Here is a 22,380-nt window from a genome sequence, read left to right as displayed (position 1 = left end):
GTAAACGTTTGGCTTAAATCTCTAAAAAGGTGAAACGTTTGGATTTGTTTCATAATGTTTGTAAACATTTGGCTTAAATCGATAAAAAGGTGAAACGTTTGAATTTTTTTTATATCGTTTGTAAACGTTTGACTTAAATTGCTAAAAAGGTGAAAGGCTTGAATTTGTTTCGTAACGTTTCTAAACGTTTAGCTTAAATTGCTAAAAAGGTGAAAAATAGGATTTGTTTCATAACCTTTGTAAACGTTCGGCTTAAATCGCTAAAAATGTGAAACATTTGTATTTGTTTCGTAACGCTTGTAAACGTTTGGCTTAAATCGATAAAAAGGTGAAACGTTTGGATTTGTTTCGTGACGTTTGTAAATGTTTGGCTTAAATTGCTAAAAAGCTGATAAGTTTGAATTTTTATCGTAGCCTTTGTAAACGTTTAGCTTAATTGGCTTATAAGGTTAAACGTTTGGTTTTGTTTCATAACCTTTGAAAATGTTTGGCTTAAATCGCGAAAAAGGTGAAACGTTTAAATTTGTTTCGTAACGTTTGTAAACGTTTTGCATAAATCGCTAAAGGTGACTCGTTTGGATTTGTTTCGTAACCTTTATAAACATTTGGCTTAAATCGCTATAAAGGTGAAATATTTAGATTTGTTTCGTAACGTTTGTAAACATTTGGCTTAAACCGCTAAAAAGGTGAAACATTTAGATTTCTATCCTAAAATTTGTAAACGTTTGGCTTAAATCGATAAAAAGGTGATAGGCTTGGATTTTTTCCGTAACGTATGAAAACGTTTTGCTTATATCGCAAAAAAGGTAAAACGTTTGGATTAGTTGCATAACGTTTGTTAAAGTTCGGCTTAAATCGCTAAAAAGGTGAAACGTTTGGATTTGTTTGGCGTTTTGTAAACGTTTAGCTTACATCGCTAAAAAGGTTAAATGTTTAGATTTTTTCGTAACGTTTGTAAACGTTTGGCTTAAATTGCTAATAATATGAAACGTTTGGATTTAAATTGCTAAAAAGGTGAAACGCTTCGATTTGTTTCGTAACGTTTGTAAACGTTTGGCTTAAATTGCTAAAAAGTTGAAACGCTTGGATTTGTTTCGTAACATATGTGAACGTTGGCTTAAATTGTTGAAAAGGTGAAACGTTTGGATTTGTTTCGTAACATTTGTGGTTTGGCTTATATTGCTAATAAGGTGAAACGTTTGGTTTTGTATCGTAACCTTTGTAAACTTTCGTCTTAAGTCTCTAAAAAGGTAAAACGACTGGATTTGTTTCGTAACGTTTTAAACGTTTGGATTTGTTTTGAAACGTTTGGATTTGTTTCGTAATTTTTATAAACGTTTGGCTTCAATCATTGAAAAGGTGAAACGTTTGGATTTGATTCTTAACGTTTGTAAACGTTTGGCCTAAATCACTAAAAATGTGAAACACTTGGATTTGTTTCTTAACGCTTACAAACGTTTGGTTTTGTTTCGTATCGTTTATAAACGTTTTGCTTAAATCGTGAAAATGGGGAAACGTTTGGTGTTGTTTTGTAATATTTGAAAACGTTTCGATTTGTTTTGTAACGTTTTAATCGATTGGTTTTGTTTCGTAACGTTTGTAAACGTTTGGCTTAAATCGCTAAAAAGGGGAAACGTTTCGTTTTATTTCATAATGTTTGTAAACGTTGGCTTAAATCGCTAAACAGGTGAAACACTTGGATTTGTTTCGTAACGTTTGTAAACATTTGGCTTAAATTGCTAAAGAGGTGAAACGTTTGGATTTGCTTCGTAACGTTTGTGGTTTGGCTTAAATCGCTAATAAGGTGAAACGTTTGGTTTTGTATCGTAACCTTTGTAAACGTTCGGCTTAAGTCGCTAAAAAGGTGAAACGGTTGGATTTGTTTCGTAACGTTTTAAATGTTTGGATTTTTTCGAAACGTTTGGATTTGTTTCGTAACGTTTGTAAACGTTTGGCTTCAATCACTAAAAAGGTGAAACGTTTGGATTTGTTTCTTAACGTTTGTAAACGTTTGGCTTAAATCACTAAAAATGTGAAACATTTGGATTTGTTTTGTAATGTTTACAAACATTTGGTTTTGTTTCGTAACGTTTATAAACGTTTGGCTTAAATCGCGAAAATGGGGAAACGTTTGATGTTGTTTTGTAATGCTTGTAAACGTTTGGATTTTTTTGGTAACGTTTTAATCATTTTGTTTTGTTTTGTAACGTTTGTAAACGTTTGGATTAAATCGCTAAAAAGGTGAAACTTTTGGTTTTGTTTCGTAATGTTTGTAAACGTTTGGCTTAAATCGCTAATAAAGTGAAACGTTTGGAATTGTTTCGTACCGTTTGTAAACGTTTGGGTTCAATCACTAAAAAGGTGAAACGTTTGGATTTGTTTCGTAGAGTTTGTAAAGGTTTGGCTTAAATCGTTGAAAATGTGAAACGTTTGTTTTTGTTCCGTAACGTTAGTAACCGTTCGGATTAAATTGCTAATAAGTGAAACGCTTTGATTTGTTTCGTAACGTTTGTAAAAACGTACGGCTTTGTTTCGTAACGTTTGTAAACATTTTGCATAAATCACAAAAAAGTTGAAACGTTTGAATTTTCTATGTAACGTTTTAAACGATTGGATTTGTTTCGAAATGTTTGGATTTGTTTTGTTACATTTGTTAATGTTTGGCTTCAATCACAAAAATGGTGAAACGTTTGGATATGTTTCGTAACTTCTGTAAACGTTTGGCTTAAATTGCTAAAAAGGTGCAACGCTTGGATTCGTTTCATAACTTTTGTAAACGTTTGGCTTCAATCACAAAAATGGTGAAACGTTTGGATTTGTTTGATAACCTTTGTGAACCTTTCGCTTAAATCGCTAAAAAGGTGAAACATTTGGATTTTTTTCGTAATGTTTGTAAATGTTTGGCTTAAATAGCTAAAAAGATGAAATGTTTGGATTTGTTTTGTAACATTTGTAAACGTTTGGCTTAAATGGTTAAAAAGGTGAAACGCTTGGATTTGTTTCATAACGTTTGTAAACGTTTGGCTTAAATTGCTAAAAATGAGAATCATTTGGATTTGTTTCGTAACGTTTTAAACGTTTGGTTTTGTTTTGTAACGTTTGTAAGCGTTTAGCTTAAATCGCTAAAAAGGTGAAACGTTTGGATTTGTTTTGTAATGTTTGTAAACATTTGGCTTAAATCGCTAAAAAGGGGAAACGTTTGGATTTGTTTTGTCACGTTTGTAAACGTTTCGCTTAAATCTCTAAAAAGGTGAAACGTTTGGATTTGTTTCGTAATGCTTGTAAATGTTTGGCTTAAATCGCTAAAAGGGTGAAACGTTGGCATTTGTTTCGTAACGTTTGTAAACGATTGGCTTAAATTGCTAAAAAGGTGAAACGTTTGGATTTGTTTCATAGCGTTTGTACTCGTTTGGCTTCAATCGCTAAAAAGGTGAAACGTTTCGATTTGTTTCGTAACCTTTATAAACATTTGGCTTAAATCGCTATAAAGGTGAAATATTTAGATTTGTTTCGTAACGTTTGTAAACATTTGGCTTAAATCGCTAAAAAGGTGAAACATTTAGATTTGTATCCTAACATTTGTAAACGTTTGGCTTAAATCGCTAAAAAGGTGATAGGCTTGGATTTTTTCAGAAACGTATGAAAACGTTTTGCTTAAATCGCAAAAAAGGTAAAACGTTTGGATTTGTTGCATAACGTTTGTTAAAGTTCGGCTTAAATCGCTAAAAAGGTGAAACGTTTGGATTTGTTTGGCGTTTTGTAAACGTTTAGCTTAAATCGCTAAAAAGGTTAAACGTTTAGATTTTTTTCGTAACGTTTGTAAACGTTTGGCTTAAATTGCTAATAATATGAAACGTTTGGATTTAAATTGCTAAAAAGGTGAAACGCTTCGATTTGTTTCGTAACGTTTGTAAACGTTTGGCTTAAATTGCTAAAAAGTTGAAACGCTTGGATTTGTTTCGTAACATATGTGAACGTTGGCTTAAATTGTTGAAAAGATGAAACGTTTGGATTTGTTTCGTAACATTTGTGGTTTGGCTTAAATCGCTAATAAGGTGAAACGTTTGGTGTTGTATCGTAACCTTTGTAAACTTTCGGCTTAAGTCTCTAAAAAGGTAAAACGACTGGATTTGTTTCGTAACGTTTTAAACGTTTGGATTTGTTTTGAAACGTTTGGATTTGTTTCGTAATTTTTATAAACGTTTGGCTTCAATCATTGAAAAGGTGAAACGTTTGGATTTGATTCTTAACGTTTGTAAACGTTTGGCCTAAATCACTAAAAATGTGAAACACTTGGATTTGTTTCTTAACGCTTACAAACGTTTGGTTTTGTTTCGTATCGTTTATAAACGTTTTGCTTAAATCGTGAAAATGGGGAAACGTTTGGTGTTGTTTTGTAATATTTGAAAACGTTTCGATTTGTTTTGTAACGTTTTAATCGATTGGTTTTGTTTCGTAACGTTTGTAAACGTTTGGCTTAAATCGCTAAAAAGGTGAAACGTTTCGTTTTATTTCGTAATGTTTGTAAACGTTGGCTTAAATCGCTAAACAGGTGAAACACTTGGATTTGTTTCGTAACGTTTGTAAACATTTGGCTTAAATTGCTAAAAAGGTGAAACGTTTGGATTTGCTTCGTAACGTTTGTGGTTTGGCTTAAATCGCTAATAAGGTGAAACGTTTGGTTTTGTATCGTAACCTTTGTAAACGTTCGGCTTATGTCGCTAAAAAGGTGAAACGGTTGGATTTGTTTCGTAACGTTTTAAATGTTTGGATTTTTTTCGAAACGTTTGGATTTGTTTCGTAACGTTTGTAAACATTTGGCTTAAATTGCTAAAAATGTGAAACGTTTGGATTTGTTTCATAACGTTTGTAAACGTTTGGTTTAAATTACTAAAAAGGTTAAACGCTTGGATTTATTTCGGAACATTTTAAACGTTTGGCTGAAATTACTAAAAAGTTGAAACGAGTGAATTTTTTTCGGAAAGTTTGTAAACGTTTGGCTTAAATTGCTAAAAAGGTGAAACTCTTGGATTTTTTTCGTATTGTTTGTAAAGGTTTGGCTTAAATTGCTAAAAAGGTGAAACGCTTGGTTTTGTTTCGTAACATTTGTAAGGGTTTTGCTTACATCCCTACAAATATGAAACGTTTGGATTTAAATTGCTAAAAAGGTGAAACGCTTCGATTTGTTTCGTAACGTTTGTAAACGTTTGGCTTAAATTGCTAAAAAGTTGAAACGCTTGGATTTGTTTCGTAACATATGTGAACGTTGGCTTAAATTGTTGAAAAGATGAAACGTTTGGATTTGTTTCGTAACATTTGTGGTTTGGCTTAAATCGCTAATAAGGTGAAACGTTTGGTTTTGTATCGTAACCTTTGTAAACTTTCGGCTTAAGTCTCTAAAAAGGTAAAACGACTGGATTTGTTTCGTAACGTTTTAAACGTTTGGATTTGTTTCGAAACGTTTGGATTTGTTTCGTAATTTTTGTAAACGTTTGGCTTCAATCAGTGAAAAGGTGAAACGTTTGGATTTGATTCTTAACGTTTGTAAACGTTTTTCTTAAATCACTAAAAATGTGAAACATTTGGATTTGTTTCTTAACGCTTACAAACGTTTGGTTTTGTTTCGTATCGTTTATAAACGTTTTGCTTAAATCGTGAAAATGGGGAAACGTTTGGTGTTGTTTTGTAATATTTGTAAACGTTTGGATTTGTTTTGTAACGTTTTAATCGTTTGGTTTTGTTTCGTAACGTTTGTAAACGTTTGGCTTAAATCGCTAAAAAGGTGAAACGTTTCGTTTTATTTCGTAATGTTTGTAAACGTTGGCATAAATCGCTAAACAGGTGAAACATTTTGATTAGTTTCGTACCGTTAGTATACCTTTTGGTTCAATCGCTAAAAAGGTGAAACGTTTGGATTTGTTTCGTAGAGTTTGTAAGAGTTTGGCTTAAATCGCTAAAAATGTGAAACGTTTGGTTTTGTTCCGTAACGTTAGTAAACGTTTGGCGTAAATTGCTAAATAGATGAAACACTTGGATTTGTTTGGTAACGTTTGTAAACGTTCGTCTTTGTTTCGCAACGTTTGTAAACGTTAAGATTAAATTGCTAAAAGGTGAAACGTTTGAATTTGCTTCGTAACGTTTTAAACGTTTGGATTTGTTTCGTAACATTTGTAAACGTTTGAATCCAATCACTAAAATGGGAAAACGTTTGGATTTGTTTCGTAACGTTTGTAAACGTTGGGCTTAAATTGCTAAAAAGGTGAAACGCTTAGATTCATTTTTCATAACGTTTGTACGTTTGGCTTATATTGCTAAAAAGGTGAAACATTTGGATTTATTTCATGACCGTTGTAAACGTTTGGCCTAAATCGCTAAAAAGGTGAAATATATGGATTTTTTTCGTAAAGTTTGTAAACGTTTAGCGTAAATAGCTAAAAAAGTGAAACATTTGGATTTGTTTAGTAACGTTTGTAAATGGTTGGCTTAAAAGGCTAAAAAGGTGAAACACTTGGATTTGTTTCGTAAAGTTTGTAAACGTTTGCTTAAATCGCTAAAAATGAGAAATGTTTGGATTTGATTCGTAACGTTCTAAACGTTTGGTTTTGTTTCGTAATGTTTGGCTTAAATGGCTAAAAAGGTGAAAAATTTAGATTCGTTTCGTAATGTTTGTAAACGTTTGACTTAAATCGCAAAAAAGGTGAAACGTTTGGATTTGTTTTGTAACGTTTGTAAACGTTTGGCTTAAATCTCTAAAAAGGTGAAACGTTTGGATTTGTTTCATAATGTTTGTAAACGTTTGGCTTAAATCGATAAAAAGGTAAAACGTTTGAATTTTTTTTATATCGTTTGTAAACGTTTGACTTAAATTGCTAAAAAGGTGAAATGCTTGAATTTGTTTCGTAACGTTTCTAAACGTTTGGCTTAAATTGCTAAAAAGGTGAAAAAATAGGATTTGTTTCATAACCTTTGTAAACGTTTGGCTTAAATCGCTAAAAAGGTGAAAAATTTGGATTTGTTTCGTAACGTTTTAAACGTTTGGATTTGTTTTGTATTGTTTGTAAACGTTTTGCTTAAATCGCAAAAAAGGGGAAACGTTTGGATTTGTTTTGTAACGTTTGTAAACGTTTGGCTTAAATCTATAAAAAGGTGAAACGTTTGGATTTGTTTCGTAATGTTTGTAAAAGTTTGGCTTAAATCGATAAAAAGGTGAAACGTTTGGATTTGTTTTGTAACGTTTGTAAACGTTTGGCTTAAATCTCTAAAAAGGTGAAACGTTTGGATTTGTTTCATAACGTTTGTAAACGATTGGCTTAAATCGATAAAAAGGTGAAACGTTTGAATTTTTTTTGTATCGTTTGTAAACGTTTGACTTAAATTGCTAAAAAGGTGAAATGCTTGAATTTGTTTCGTAACGTTTCTAAACGTTTGGCTTAAATTGCTAAAAAGGTGAAAAATTAGGATTTGTTTCATAAACTTTGTAAACGTTTGGCTTAAATCGCTAAAAAGGTAAAACTTTTGGATTTGTTTAATATGTTTGTAAACGTTTGGCTTAAATCGCTAAAAAGGTGAAATGTTTGGATTTCCTTCGTAATGTTTGTAAATGTTTGGCTAAAATTTCTAAAAAGGTGAAACGCTTGGATTTGATTTGTAACGTTTATAAATGTTTGGCTTAAATTACTAAAAAGGTGAAACGCTTGAATTTGTTTCGTAACGTTTGTAAACGTTTTGTTTAAATTGCTAAACAGGTGAAACGCTTGGTTTTGTTTGTAATGTTTGTAAACGTTTGGCTTAAATCGCTAAAAATGTGAAACATTTGTATTTGTTTCGTAACGTTTAAGACGTTTGGCTTTGTTTCGTAACGTTTGTAAACGTTTGGCTTAAATCGCTAAGAAGGTGAAACGTTTGGATTTGTTTCGTAGCGTTTGGAAATGTTTGGCTTAAATTGCTAAAAAGAGGAAACGTTTGGATTTGTTCCGTAACGTTTGCAAACGTTTGGCTTAAATCGCTAAAAAAGTGAAACGTTTGGATTTGTTTTGTAACGTTTGCAAACGTTTGTCATAAATCGCTGAAAAGGTGAAACGTTTGGATTTGTTTCGTAACATTTGTAAACTTTTGGCCTAAATCGCTAAAAAGGTGAAACGTTTGGATTTGTTTCGTATTGTTTGTAAACGTTTGGCTTAAATCGCTAAAAAGGTGAAATGTTTGGATTTGTTTCGTAACCTTTGTAAATGTTTGGCTTTAATTACTAAAAAGGGTGAAACGCTTTGATTTGTTTCGTAACGTTTGTGTACGTTTGGTTTAAAATGCTAAAAACGAGGACCGTTTGGATTTGTTTCGTAACGTTTGCAAACGTTTGGCCTAAATTGCTAAAAAGGTGAAACATTTGGATTTCTTTCGTAGCGTTTATTAAAGTTTGGCTTAAATCGCTAAAAAGAGGAAACATTTTTATTTGTTTTGTAACGATTGTAAACGTTTCGCTTAAATCTCTAAAAAGGTGAAGCGTTTGGATTTGTTTTGTAATGTTTGTAAACATTTGGCTTAAATCTCTAAAAAGGCAAAAAATTTGGATTTGTTTCGTAATGTTTGTAAATGTTTGGCTTAAAGCATTAAAAAGGTCAAACGTTTGGATTTGTTTCGTAACGTTTGTAAACATTTTGCTTAAACCGCTAAAAAGGTGAAACGTTTGATTTGTTTTGTAGCGTTTGTAAACGTTTGGCTTCAATCGCGAAAAAGGTAAAACGTTTGAATTTGTTTCGTAACGTTTGTAAAGGTTTGGCATAAATCGCTAAAAAAGTGAAACGTTTGGATTTGTTTCGTAACGTTTCAAACTTTTGGCTTAAATCGCTACAATGGTTAAACGTTTGGATTTGTTTATTAACGTTGTAAACGTTTGGTTTAAATTGCTAAAAAGGTTAAATGTTTGGTTTTGTTTCGTAACGTTTAAAAAAATTCGGCTGAAATTGCTAAAAAGGTGAAATGTTTGGTTTTGTTCCTAACGTTTGTAAACGTTCGGCTTATATCGCTAAAAAGGTGAAACGTTTGGATTTGTTTCGTAAACCAAACGTTTTGATTCCTAACGTTTGTAAACGTTCGGCTTATATCGCTAAAAAGGTGAAACGTTTGGATTTGTTTCGTAAAGTTTGGAAACATTCAGCTTAAATTGCTAAAAAGGTGAAACGGTTGGATTTGTTGCGGGACGTTTGTAAACATTTGGCTTAAATTACTAAAGGTGAAACGCTTGGATTTGTTGCGGAACGTGTGGCTTAAATTGCTAAAAAGGTGAAATGCTTGAATTTGTTTTGTATAGTTTATAATTGTTTGGATTAAATTGCTAAAAAGCTGAAACATTTGGATTTGTTTCGTAACGTTTTAAACGTTTTGTTTTGTTTCGTAACGTTTATAAACGTTCGGCTTAAATCGCTAAAAATGTGAAACATTTGTATTTGTTTCGTAATGCTTGTAAACGTTTGGCTTAAATCGATAAAAAGGTGAAACGTTTGGATTTGTTTCGTGACGTTTGTAAATGTTTGGCTTAAATTGCTATAAAGCTGATACGTTTGGATTTTTATCGTAGCCTTTGTAAACGTTTAGCTTAATTCGTTTATAAGGTTAAAAGTTTGGTTTTGTTTCATAACCTTTGAAAATGTTTGGCTTAAATCGCGAAAAAGGTGAAACGTTTAAATTTGTTTCGTAACGTTTGTAAACGTTTTTCATAAATCGCTAAAGGTGACACGTTTGGATTTGTTTCGTAACCTTTGTAAACATTTGGCTTAAATCGCTATAAAGGTGAAATATTTAGATTTGTTTCGTAACGTTTGTAAACATTTGGCTTAAATCGCTAAAAAGGTGAAACATTTCAATTTGTATCCTAACATTTGTAAACGTTTGGCTTAAATCGCTAAATAGGTGATAGGCTTGGATTTTTTCCGTAACATATGAAAAGGTTTTGCTTAAATCGCAAAAAAGGTAAAACGTTTGGATTTGTTGCGTAACGTTTGTTAAAGTTCGGCTTAAATCGCTAAAAAGGTGAAACGTTTGGATTTGTTTGGTAACGTTTTGTAAACGTTTAGGTTAAATCGCTAAAAAGGTTAAACGTTTATATTTTTTTCGTAACGTTTGTAAACGTTTGGCTTAAATTGCTAATAATATGAAACGTTTGGATTTAAATTGCTAAAAAGGTGAAACGCTTCGATTTGTTTCGTAACGTTTGTAAACGTTTGGCTTAAATTGCTAAAAAGTTGAAACGCTTGGATTTGTTTCGTAACATATGTGAACGTTGGCTTAAATTGTTGAAAAGGTGAAACGTTTGGATTTGTTTCATAACATTTTTGGTTTGGCTTAAATCGCTAATAAGGTGAAACGTTTGGTTTTGTATCGTAACCTTTGTAAACTTTCGGCTTAAGTCTCTAAAAAGGTAAAACGACTGGATTTGTTTCGTAACGTTTTAAACGTTTGGATTTGTTTCGAAACGTTTGGATTTGTTTCGTAATTTTTGTAAACGTTTGGCTTCAATCAGTGAAAAGGTGAAACGTTTGGATTTGATTCATAACGTTTGTAAACGTTTGGCTTAAATCACTAAAAATGTGAAACATTTGGATTTGTTTCTTAACGCTTACAAACGTTTGGTTTTGTTTCATATCGTTTATAAACGTTTTGCTTAAATCGTGAAAATGGGGAAACGTTTGGTGTTGTTTTGTAATATTTGTAAACGTTTGGATTTGTTTTGTAACGTTTTAATCGTTTGGTTTTGTTTCGTAACGTTTGTAAACGTTTGGCTTAAATCGCTAAAAAGGTGAAACGTTTCGTTTTATTTCATAATGTTTGTAAACGTTGGCATAAATCGCTAAACAGGTGAAACATTTTGATTAGTTTCGTACCGTTAGTATACCTTTTGGTTCAATCGCTAAAAAGGTGAAACGTTTGGATTTGTTTCGTAGAGTTTGTAAGAGTTTGGCTTAAATCGCTAAAAATGTGAAACGTTTGGTTTTGTTCCGTAACGTTAGTAAACGTTTGGCGTAAATTGCTAAATAGATGAAACACTTGGATTTTTTGGGTAACGTTTGTAAACGTTCGTCTTTGTTTCGCAACGTTTGTAAACGTTTAGATTAAATTGCTAAAAGGTGAAACGTTTGAATTTGCTTCGTAACGTTTTAAACGTTTGGATTTGTTTCGTAACATTTGTAAACGTTTGAATCCAATCACTAAAATGGGAAAACGTTCGGATTTGTTTCGTAACGTTTGTAAACGTTGGGCTTAAATTGCTAAAAAGGTGAAACGCTTAGATTAATTTTTCATAACGTTTGTACGTTTGGCTTATATTTCTAAAAAGGTGAAACATTTGGATTTATTTCATGACCGTTGTAAACGTTTGGCCTAAATCGCTAAAAAGGTGAAATATATGGATTTTTTTCGTAAAGTTTGTAAACGTTTAGCGTAAATAGCTAAAAAAGTGAAACATTTGGATTTGTTTAGTAACGTTTGTAAATGGTTGGCTTAAAACGCTAAAAAGGTGAAACACTTGGATTTGTTTCGTAAAGTTTGTAAACGTTGGCTTAAATCGCTAAAAATGAGAAATGTTTGGATTTGATTCGTAACGTTCTAAACGTTTGGTTTTGTTTCGTAATGTTTGGCTTAAATGGCTAAAAAGGTGAAAAATTTAGATTCGTTTCGTAATGTTTGTAAACGTTTGACTTAAATCGCAAAAAAGGTGAAACGTTTGGATTTGTTTTGTAACGTTTGTAAACGTTTGGCTTAAATCTCTAAAAAGGTGAAACGTTTGGATTTGTTTCATAATGTTTGTAAACGTTTGGCTTAAATCGATAAAAAGGTGAAACGTTTGAATTTTTTTTATATCGTTTGTAAACGTTTGACTTAAATTGCTAAAAAGGTGAAAGGCTTGAATTTGTTTCGTAACGTTTCTAAACGTTTAGCTTAAATTGCTAAAAAGGTGAAAAAATAGGATTTGTTTCATAACCTTTGTAAACGTTCGGCTTAAATCGCTAAAAATGTGAAACATTTGTATTTGTTTCGTAACGCTTGTAAACGTTTGGCTTAAATCGATAAAAAGCTGAAAAGTTTGGATTTGTTTCGTGACGTTTGTAAATGTTTGGCTTAAATTGCTAAAAAGCTGATAAGTTTGGATTTTTATCGTAGCCTTTGTAAGCGTTTAGCTTAATTGGCTTATAAGGTTAAACGTTTGGTTTTGTTTCATAACCTTTGAAAATGTTTGGCTTAAATCGCGAAAAAGGTGAAACGTTTAAATTTGTTTCGTAACGTTTGTAAACGTTTTGCATAAATCGCTAAAGGTGACTCGTTTGGATTTGTTTCGTAACCTTTATAAACATTTGGCTTAAATCGCTATAAAGGTGAAATATTTAGATTTGTTTCGTAACGTTTGTAAACATTTGGCTTAAATCGCTAAAAAGGTGAAACATTTAGATTTGTATCCTAAAATTTGTAAACGTTTGGCTTAAATCGATAAAAAGGTGATAGGCTTGGATTTTTTCCGTAACGTATGAAAACGTTTTGCTTAAATCGCAAAAAAGGTAAAACGTTTGGATTAGTTTCATAACGTTTGTTAAAGTTCGGCTTAAATCGCTAAAAAGGTGAAACGTTTGGATTTGTTTGGCGTTTTGTAAACGTTTAGCTTAAATCGCTAAAAAGGTTAAACGTTTAGATTTTTTCGTAACGTTTGTAAACGTTTGGCTTAAATTGCTAATAATATGAAACGTTTGGATTTAAATTGCTAAAAAGGTGAAACGCTTCGATTTGTTTCGTAACGTTTGGAAACGTTTGGCTTAAATTGCTAAAAAGTTCAAAAGCTTGGATTTGTTTCGTAACATATGTGAACGTTGGCTTAAATTGTTGAAAAGGTGAAACGTTTGGATTTGTTTCGTAACATTTGTGGTTTGGCTTAAATCGCTAATAAGGTGAAACGTTTGGTTTTGTATCGTAACCTTTGTAAACTTTCGGCTTAAGTCTCTAAAAAGGTAAAACGACTGGATTTGTTTCGTAACGTTTTAAACGTTTGGATTTGTTTCGAAACGTTTGGATTTGTTTCGTAATTTTTATAAACGTTTGGCTTCAATCAGTGAAAAGGTGAAACGTTTGGATTTGATTCTTAACGTTTGTAAACGTTTGGCCTAAATCACTAAAAATGTGAAACACTTGGATTTGTTTCTTAACGCTTACAAACGTTTGGTTTTGTTTCGTATCGTTTATAAACGTTTTGCTTAAATCGTGAAAATGGGGAAACGTTTGGTGTTGTTTTGTAATATTTGAAAACGTTTCGATTTGTTTTGTAACGTTTTAATCGATTGGTTTTGTTTCGTAACGTTTGTAAACGTTTGGCTTAAATCGCTAAAAAGGTGAAACGTTTCGTTTTATTTCGTAATGTTTGTAAACGTTGGCTTACATAGCTAAACAGGTGAAACACTTGGATTTGTTTCGTAACGTTTGTAAACATTTGGCTTAAATTGCTAAAAAGGTGAAACGTTTGGATTTGCTTCGTAACGTTTGTGGTTTGGCTTAAATCGCTAATAAGGTGAAACGTTTGGTTTTGTATCGTAACCTTTGTAAACGTTCGGCTTAAGTCGTTAAAAAGGTGAAACGGTTGGATTTGTTTCGTAACGTTTTAAATGTTTGGATTTTTTCAAAACGTTTGGATTTGTTTCGTAACGTTTGTAAACGTTTGGCTGCAATCACTAAAAAGGTGAAACGTTTGGATTTGTTTCTTAACGTTTGTAAACGTTTGGCTTAAATCACTAAAAATGTGAAACATTTGGATTTGTTTTGTAATGTTTACAAACATTTGGTTTTGTTTCGTACGTTTATAAACGTTTGGCTTAAATCGCGAAAATGGGGAAACGTTTGGTGTTGTTTTGTAATGCTTGTAAACGTTTGGATTTTTTTGGTAACGTTTTAATCATTTTGTTTTGTTTTGTAACGTTTGTAAACGTTTGGATTAAATCGCTAAAAAGGTGAAACTTTTGGTTTTGTTTCGTAATGTTTGTAAACGTTTGGCTTAAATCGCTAATAAAGTGAAACGTTTGGAATTGTTTCGTACCGTTTGTAAACGTTTGGGTTCAATCACTAAAAAGGTGAAACGTTTGGATTTGTTTCGTAGAGTTTGTAAAGGTTTGGCTTAAATCGTTGAAAATGTGAAACGTTTGTTTTTGTTCCGTAACGTTAGTAAACGTTCGGCTTAAATTGCTAATAGGTGAAACGCTTTGATTTGTTTCGTAACGTTTGTAAAAACGTTCGGCTTTGTTTCGTAACGTTTGTAAACATTTTGCATAAATCACTAAAAAGTTGAAACGTTTGAATTTTCTATGTAACGTTTTAAACGATTGGATTTGTTTCGAAATGTTTGGATTTGTTTCGTTACATTTGTTAATGTTTGGCTTCAATCACAAAAATGGTGAAACGTTTGGATATGTTTCGTAACTTCTGTAAACGTTTGGCTTAAATTGCTAAAAAGGTGCAACGCTTGGATTCGTTTCGTAACTTTTGTAAACGTTTGGCTTCAATCACAAAAATGGTGAAACGTTTGGATTTGTTTAATAACCTTTGTGAACCTTTCGCTTAAATCGCTAAAAATGTGAAACATTTGGATTTTTTTCGTAATGTTTGTAAACGTTTGGCTTAAATAGCTAAAAAGATGAAATATTTGGATTTGTTTTGTAACATTTGTAAACGTTTGACTTAAATGGCTAAAAAGGTGAAACGCTTGGATTTGTTTCATAACGTTTGTAAACGTTTGGCTTAAATTGCTAAAAATAAGAAACATTTGGATTTATTTCGTAACGTTTTAAACATTTGGTTTTGTTTTGTAACGTTTGTAAGCGTTTAGCTTAAATCGCTAAAAAGGTGAAACGTTTGGATTTGTTTTGTAATGTTTGTAAACATTTGGCTTAAATCGCTAAAAAGGGGAAACGTTTGGATTTGTTTTGTCACGTTTGTAAACGTTTCGCTTAAATCTCTAAAAAGGTGAAACGTTTGGATTTGTTTCGTAATGTTTGTAAATGTTTGGCTTAAATCGCTAAAAGGGTGAAACGTTGGGATTTGTTTCGTAACGTTTGTAAACGATTGGCTTAAATCGCTAAAAAGGTGAAACGTTTGGATTTGTTTCATAGCGTTTGTACTCGTTTGGCTTCAATCGCTAAAAAGGTGAAACGTTTCGATTTGTTTCGTAACGTTTGTTAACATTTGGCATAAATCGCTAAAAAGGTGAAACATTTGGATTTGTTTCGTAACGTTTTAAACTTTTGGCTTAAATCGCTAAAAGGGTGAAACGTTTGGATTTGTTTCGTAATGTTTGTAAACATTTGGCATAAATTGCTAAAACGGTTAAATGTTTGGTTTTGTTTCGTAACGTTTAAAAACATTCGACTTAAATTGCTAAAAAGGTGAAATGTTTCGTTTTGTTTCGTACTGTTTATAAATATTCGGCTTAAATCGCTAAAAAGGTGAATCGTTTGGATTTGTTTCATAACGTTTGTAAACATTCGGCTTAAATTGTTAAAAATGTGAAACGTTTGGATTTGTTTCATAACGTTTGTAAACGTTTGGTTTAAATTACTAAAAAGGTTAAACGCTTGGATTTATTTCGGAACATTTTAAACGTTTGGCTGAAATTACTAAAAAGGTGAAACGAGTGAATTTTTTTCGGAACGTTTGTAAACGTTTGGCTTAAATTGCTAAAAAGGTGAAACTCTTGGATTTTTTTTGTATTGTTTGTAAAGGTTTGGCTTAAATTGCTAAAAAGGTGAAACGCTTGGTTTTGTTTCGTAACATTTGTAAGGGTTTTGCTTACATCCCTACAAATATGAAACGTTTGGATTTGTTTCATAACGTTTTAAACGATTGGTTTTGGTTTGTAACGTTTGTAAACGTTTGGCTTAAATCGCTAAAAACGTGAAACGTTTGGATTTGTTTTGTTACGTTTGTAAACGTTTGGCTTAAATTGCTAAAAAGGTGAAACGCTTGTATTTGTTTCGTAACGTTTGTTAACGTTTGGCTTAAATCGCTAAAAAGGTGAAAAGTTTGGATTTGTTTCGTAACGTTTGTAAACGTTTGGATTATATCGCTCAAAAGGTGAAACATTTGAAATTTCAAAACGTTTGTAAACGTGTGGCTTAAATTGCTAAAAAGGTGAAATGCTTGAATTTGTTTTGTATAGTTTATAATTGTTTGGCTTAAATTGCTAAAAAGCTGAAACATTTGGATTTGTTTCGTAACGTTTTAAACGTTTTGTTTTGTTTCGTAACGTTTGTAAACGTTCGGCTTAAATCGCTAAAAATGTGAAACATTTGTATTTGTTTCGTAACGCTTGTAAACGTTTGGCTTAAATCGATAAAAAGGGGAAACGTTTGGATTTGTTTCGTGACATTTGTAAATGTTTGGCTTAAATTGCTATAAAGCTGATACGTTTGGATTTTTATCGTAGCCTTTGTAAACGTTTAGCTTAATTCGCTAATAAGGTTAAACGTTTGGTTTTGTTTCATAACCTTTGAAAATGTTTGGCTTAAATCGCGAAAAAGGTGAAACGTTTAAATTTGTTTCGTAACGTTTGTAAACGTTTTTCATAAATCGCTAAAGGTGACACGTTTGGATTTGTTTCGTAACCTTTATAAACATTTGGCTTAAATCGCTATAAAGGTGAAATATTTAGATTTGTTTCGTAACGTTTGTAAACATTTGGCTTAAATCGCTAAAAAGGTGAAACATTTCGATTTGTATCCTAACATTTGTAAACGTTTGGCTTAAATCGCTAAAAAGGTGATAGGCTTGGATTTTTTCCGTAACGTATGAAAAGGTTTTGCTTAAATCGCAAAAAAGGTAAAACGTTTGGATTTGTTGCGTAACGTTTGTTAAAGTTCGGCTTAAATCGCTAAAAAGGTGAAACGTTTGGATTTGTTTGGTAACGTTTTGTAAACGTTTAGCTTAAATCGCTAAAAAGGTTAAACGTTTAGATTTTTTTCGTAACGTTTGTAAACGTTTGGCTTAAATTGCTAATAATATGAAACGTTTGGATTTAAATTGCTAAAAAGGTGAAACGCTTCGATTTGTTTCGTAACGTTTGTAAACGTTTGGCTTAAATTGCTAAAAAGTTGAAACGCTTGGATTTGTTTCGTAACATATGTGAACGTTGGCTTAAATTGTTGAAAAGGTGAAACGTTTGGATTTGTTTCATAACATTTTTGGTTTGGCTTAAATCGCTAATAAGGTGAAACGTTTGGTTTTGTATCGTAACCTTTGTAAACTTTCGGCTTAAGTCTCTAAAAAGGTAAAACGACTGGATTTGTTTTGTAACGTTTTAAACGTTTGGATTTGTTTCGAAACGTTTGGATTTGTTTCGTAATTTTTGTAAACGTTTGGCTTCAATCAGTGAAAAGGTGAAACGTTTGGATTTGATTCTTAACGTTTGTAAACGTTTGGCTTAAATCACTAAAAATGTGAAACATTTGGATTTGTTTCTTAACGCTTACAAACGTTTGGTTTTGTTTCGTATCGTTTATAAACGTTTTGCTTAAATCGTGAAAATGGGGAAACGTTTGGTGTTGTTTTGTAATATTTGTAAACGTTTGGATTTGTTTTGTAACGTTTTAATCGTTTGGTTTTGTTTCGTAACGTTTGTAAACGTTTGGCTTAAATCGCTAAAAAGGTGAAACGTTTCGTTTTATTTCGTAATGTTTGTAAACGTTGGCATAAATCGCTAAACAGGTGAAACATTTTGATTAGTTTCGTACCGTTAGTATACCGTTTGGTTCAATCGCTAAAAAGGTGAAACGTTTGGATTTGTTTCGTAGAGTTTGTAAGAGTTTGGCTTAAATCGCTAAAAATGTGAAACGTTTGGTTTTGTTCCGTAACGTTAGTAAACGTTTGGCGTAAATTGCTAAATAGATGAAACACTTGGATTTGTTTGGTAACGTTTGTAAACGTTCGTCTTTGTTTCGCAACGTTTGTAAACGTTTAGATTAAATTGCTAAAAGGTGAAACGTTTGAATTTGCTTCGTAACGTTTTAAACGTTTGGATTTGTTTCGTAACATTTGTAAACGTTTGAATCCAATCACTAAAATGGGAAAACGTTTGGATTTGTTTCGTAACGTTTGTAAACGTTGGGCTTAAATTGCTAAAGAGGTGAAACGCTTAGATTCATTTTTCATAACGTTTGTACGTTTGGCTTATATTTCTAAAAAGGTGAAACATTTGGATTTATTTCATGACCGTTGTAAACGTTTGGCCTAAATCGCTAAAAAGGTGAAATATATGGATTTTTTTCGTAAAGTTTGTAAACGTTTAGCGTAAATAGCTAAAAAAGTGAAACATTTGGATTTGTTTAGTAACGTTTGTAAATGGTTGGCTTAAAAGGCTAAAAAGGTGAAACACTTGGATTTGTTTTGTAAAGTTTGTAAACGTTGGCTTAAATCGCTAAAAATGAGAAATGTTTGGATTTGATTCGTAACGTTCTAAACGTTTGGTTTTGTTTCGTAATGTTTGGCTTAAATGGCTAAAAAGGTGAAAAATTTAGATTCGTTTCGTAATGTTTGTAAACGTTTGACTTAAATCGCAAAAAAGGTGAAACGTTTGGATTTGTTTTGTAACGTTTGTAAACGTTTGGCTTAAATCTCTAAAAATGTGAAACGTTTGGATTTGTTTCATAATGTTTGTAAACGTTTGGCTTAAATCGATAAAAAGGTGAAACGTTTGAATTTATTTTATATCGTTTGTAAACGTTTGACTTAAATTGCTAAAAAGGTGAAATGCTTGAATTTGTTTCGTAACGTTTCTAAACGTTTGGCTTAAATTGCTAAAAAGGTGAAAAAATAGGATTTGTTTCATAACCTTTGTAAACGTTTGGCTTAAATCGCTAAAAAGGTGAAAAATTTGGATTTGTTTCGTAACGTTTTAAACGTTTGGATTTGTTTTGTATTGTTTGTAAACGTTTTGCTTAAATCGCAAAAAAGGGGAAACGTTTGGATTTGTCTTGTAACGTTTGTATACGTTTGGCTTAAATCTATAAAAAGGTGAAACGTTTGGATTTGTTTCGTAATGTTTGTAAAAGTTTGGCTTAAATTGATAAAAAGGTAAAACGTTTGGATTTGTTTTGTAACGTGTTTGGCTTAAATCTCTAAAAAGGTGAAACGTTTGGATTTGTTTCATAACGTTTGTAAACGTTTGGCTTAAATCGATAAAAAGGTGAAACGTTTGAATTTTTTTTGTATCGTTTGTAAACGTTTGACTTAAATTGCTAAAAAGGTGAAATGCTTGAATTTGTTTCGTAACGTTTCTAAACGTTTGGCTTAAATTGCTAAAAAGGTGAAAATTTAGGATTTGTTTCATAAACTTTGTAAACGTTTGGCTTAAATCGCTAAAAAGGTAAAACTTTTGGATTTGTTTAATATGTTTGTAAACGTTTGGCTTAAATCGCTAAAAAGGTGAAATGTTTGGATTTCCTTCGTAACGTTTGTAAATGTTTGGCTAAAATTTCTAAAAAGGGGAAACGCTTGGATTTGATTTGTAACGTTTATAAACGTTTGGCTTAAATTACTAAAAAGGTGAAACGCTTGAATTTGTTTCGTAACGTTTGTAAACGTTTTGTTTAAATTGCTAAACAGGTGAAACGCTTGGTTTTGTTTGTAATGTTTGTAAACGTTTGGCTTAAATCGCTAAAAATGTGAAACATTTGTATTTGTTTCGTAACGTTTAAGACGTTTGGCTTTGTTTCGTAACGTTAGTAAACGTTTGGCTTAAATCGCTAAGAAGGTGAAACGTTTGGATTTGTTTCGTAACGTTTGGAAATGTTTGGCTTAAATTGCTAAAAAGAGGAAACGTTTGGATTTGTTCCGTAACGTTTGCAAACGTTTGGCTTAAATCGCTAAAAAAGTGAAACGTTTGGATTTGTTTTGTAACGTTTGCAAACGTTTGTCATAAATCGCTGAAAAGGTGAAACGTTTGGATTTGTTTCGTAACATTTGTAAACTTTTGGCTTAAATCGCTAAAAAGGTGAAACGTTTGGATTTGTTTCGTATTGTTTGTAAACGTTTGGCTTAAATCGCTAAAATGGTGAAATGTTTGGATTTGTTTCGTAACCTTTGTAAATGTTTGGCTTTAATTACTAAATAGGGTGAAACGCTTTTATTTGTTTCGTAACGTTTGTATACGTTTGGTTTAAAATGCTAAAAACGAGGACCGTTTGGATTTGTTTCGTAACGTTTGCAAACGTTTGGCCTAAATTGCTACAAAGGTGAAACATTTGGATTTCTTTCGTAGCGTTTATTAAAGTTTGGCTTAAATTGCTAAAAAGAGGAAACATTTTTATTTGTTTTGTAACGATTGTAAACGTTTCGCTTAAATCTCTAAAAAGGTGAAGCGTTTGGATTTGTTTTGTAATGTTTGTAAACATTTGGCTTAAATCTCTAAAAAGGCAAAAAATTTGGATTTGTTTCGTAATGTTTGTAAATGTTTGGCTTAAAGCATTAAAAAGGTCAAACGTTTGGATTTGTTTCGTAACGTTTGTAAACATTTTGCTTTAATCGCTAAAAAGGTGAAACGTTTGATTTGTTTTGTAGCGTTTGTAAACGTTTGGCTTCAATCGCGAAAAAGGTAAAACGTTTGAATTTGTTTCGTAACGTTTGTAAAGGTTTGGCATAAATCGCTAAAAAAGTGAAACGTTTGGATTTGTTTCGTAACGTTTTAAACTTTTGGCTTAAATCGCTACAATGGTGAAACGTTTGGATTTGTTTATTAACGTTGTAAACGTTTGGTTTAAATTGCTAAAAAGGTTAAATGTTTGGTTTTGTTTCGTAACGTTTAAAAACATTCGGCTGAAATTGCTAAAAAGGTGAAATGTTTGGTTTTGTTCCTAACGTTTGTAAACGTTCGGCTTATATCGCTAAAAAGGTGAAACGTTTGGATTTGTTTCGTAAACCAAACGTTTTGATTCCTAACGTTTGTAAACGTTCGGCTTATATCGCTAAAAAGGTGAAACGTTTGGATTTGTTTCGTAAAGTTTGGAAACATTCAGCTTAAATTGCTAAAAAGGTGAAACAGTTGGATTTGTTGCGGGACGTTTGTAAACATTTGGCTTAAATTACTAAAGGTGAAACGCTTGGATTTGTTGCGGAACGTGTGGCTTAAATTGCTAAAAAGGTGAAATGCTTGAATTTGTTTTGTATAGTTTATAATTGTTTGGCTTAAATTGCTAAAAAGCTGAAACATTTGGATTTGTTTCGTAACGTTTTAAACGTTTTGTTTTGTTTCGTAACGTTTGTAAACGTTCGGCTTAAATCGCTAAAAATGTGAAACATTTGTATTTGTTTCGTAAGGCTTGTAAACGTTTGGCTTAAATCGATAAAAAGGTGAAACGTTTGGATTTGTTTCGTGACATTTGTAAATGTTTGGCTTAAATTGCTATAAAGCTGATACATTTGGATTTTTATCGTAGCCTTTGTAAACGTTTAGCTTAATTCGTTAATAAGGTTAAACGTTTGGTTTTGTTTCATAACCTTTGAAAATGTTTGGCTTAAATCGCGAAAAAGGTGAAACGTTTAAATTTGTTTCGTAACGTTTGTAAACGTTTTTCATAAATCGCTAAAGGTGACACGTTTGGATTTGTTTCATAACCTTTATAAACATTTGGCTTAAATCGCTATAAAGGTGAAATATTTAGATTTGTTTCGTAACGTTTGTAAACATTTGGCTTAAATCGCTAAAAAGGTGAAACATTTCAATTTGTATCCTAACATTTGTAAACGTTTGGCTTAAATCGCTAAAAAGGTGATAGGCTTGGATTTTTTCCGTAACGTATGAAAAGGTTTTGCTTAAATCGCAAAAAAGGTAAAACGTTTGGATTTGTTGCGTAACGTTTGTTAAAGTTCGGCTTAAATCGCTAAAAAGGTGAAACGTTTGGATTTGTTTGGTAACGTTTTGTAAACGTTTAGCTTAAATCGCTAAAAAGGTTAAACGTTTAGATTTTTTTCGTAACGTTTGTAAACGTTTGGCTTAAATTGCTAATAATATGAAACGTTTGGATTTAAATTGCTAAAAAGGTGAAACGCTTCGATTTGTTTCGTAACGTTTGTAAACGTTTGGCTTAAATTGCTAAAAAGTTGAAACGCTTGGATTTGTTTCGTAACATATGTGAACGTTGGCTTAAATTGTTGAAAAGGTGAAACGTTTGGATTTGTTTCATAACATTTTTGGTTTGGCTTAAATCGCTAATAAGGTGAAACGTTTGGTTTTGTATCGTAACCTTTGTAAACTTTCGGCTTAAGTCTCTAAAAAGGTAAAACGACTGGATTTGTTTCGTAACGTTTTAAACGTTTGGATTTGTTTCAAAACGTTTGGATTTGTTTCGTAATTTTTGTAAACGTTTG

Source organism: Mercurialis annua, linkage group LG2 (genome assembly GCF_937616625.2).
Source record: "Mercurialis annua linkage group LG2, ddMerAnnu1.2, whole genome shotgun sequence".
Lineage (NCBI taxonomy): Eukaryota > Viridiplantae > Streptophyta > Magnoliopsida > Malpighiales > Euphorbiaceae > Mercurialis > Mercurialis annua.
This window is presented reverse-complemented; position numbering follows the sequence as displayed.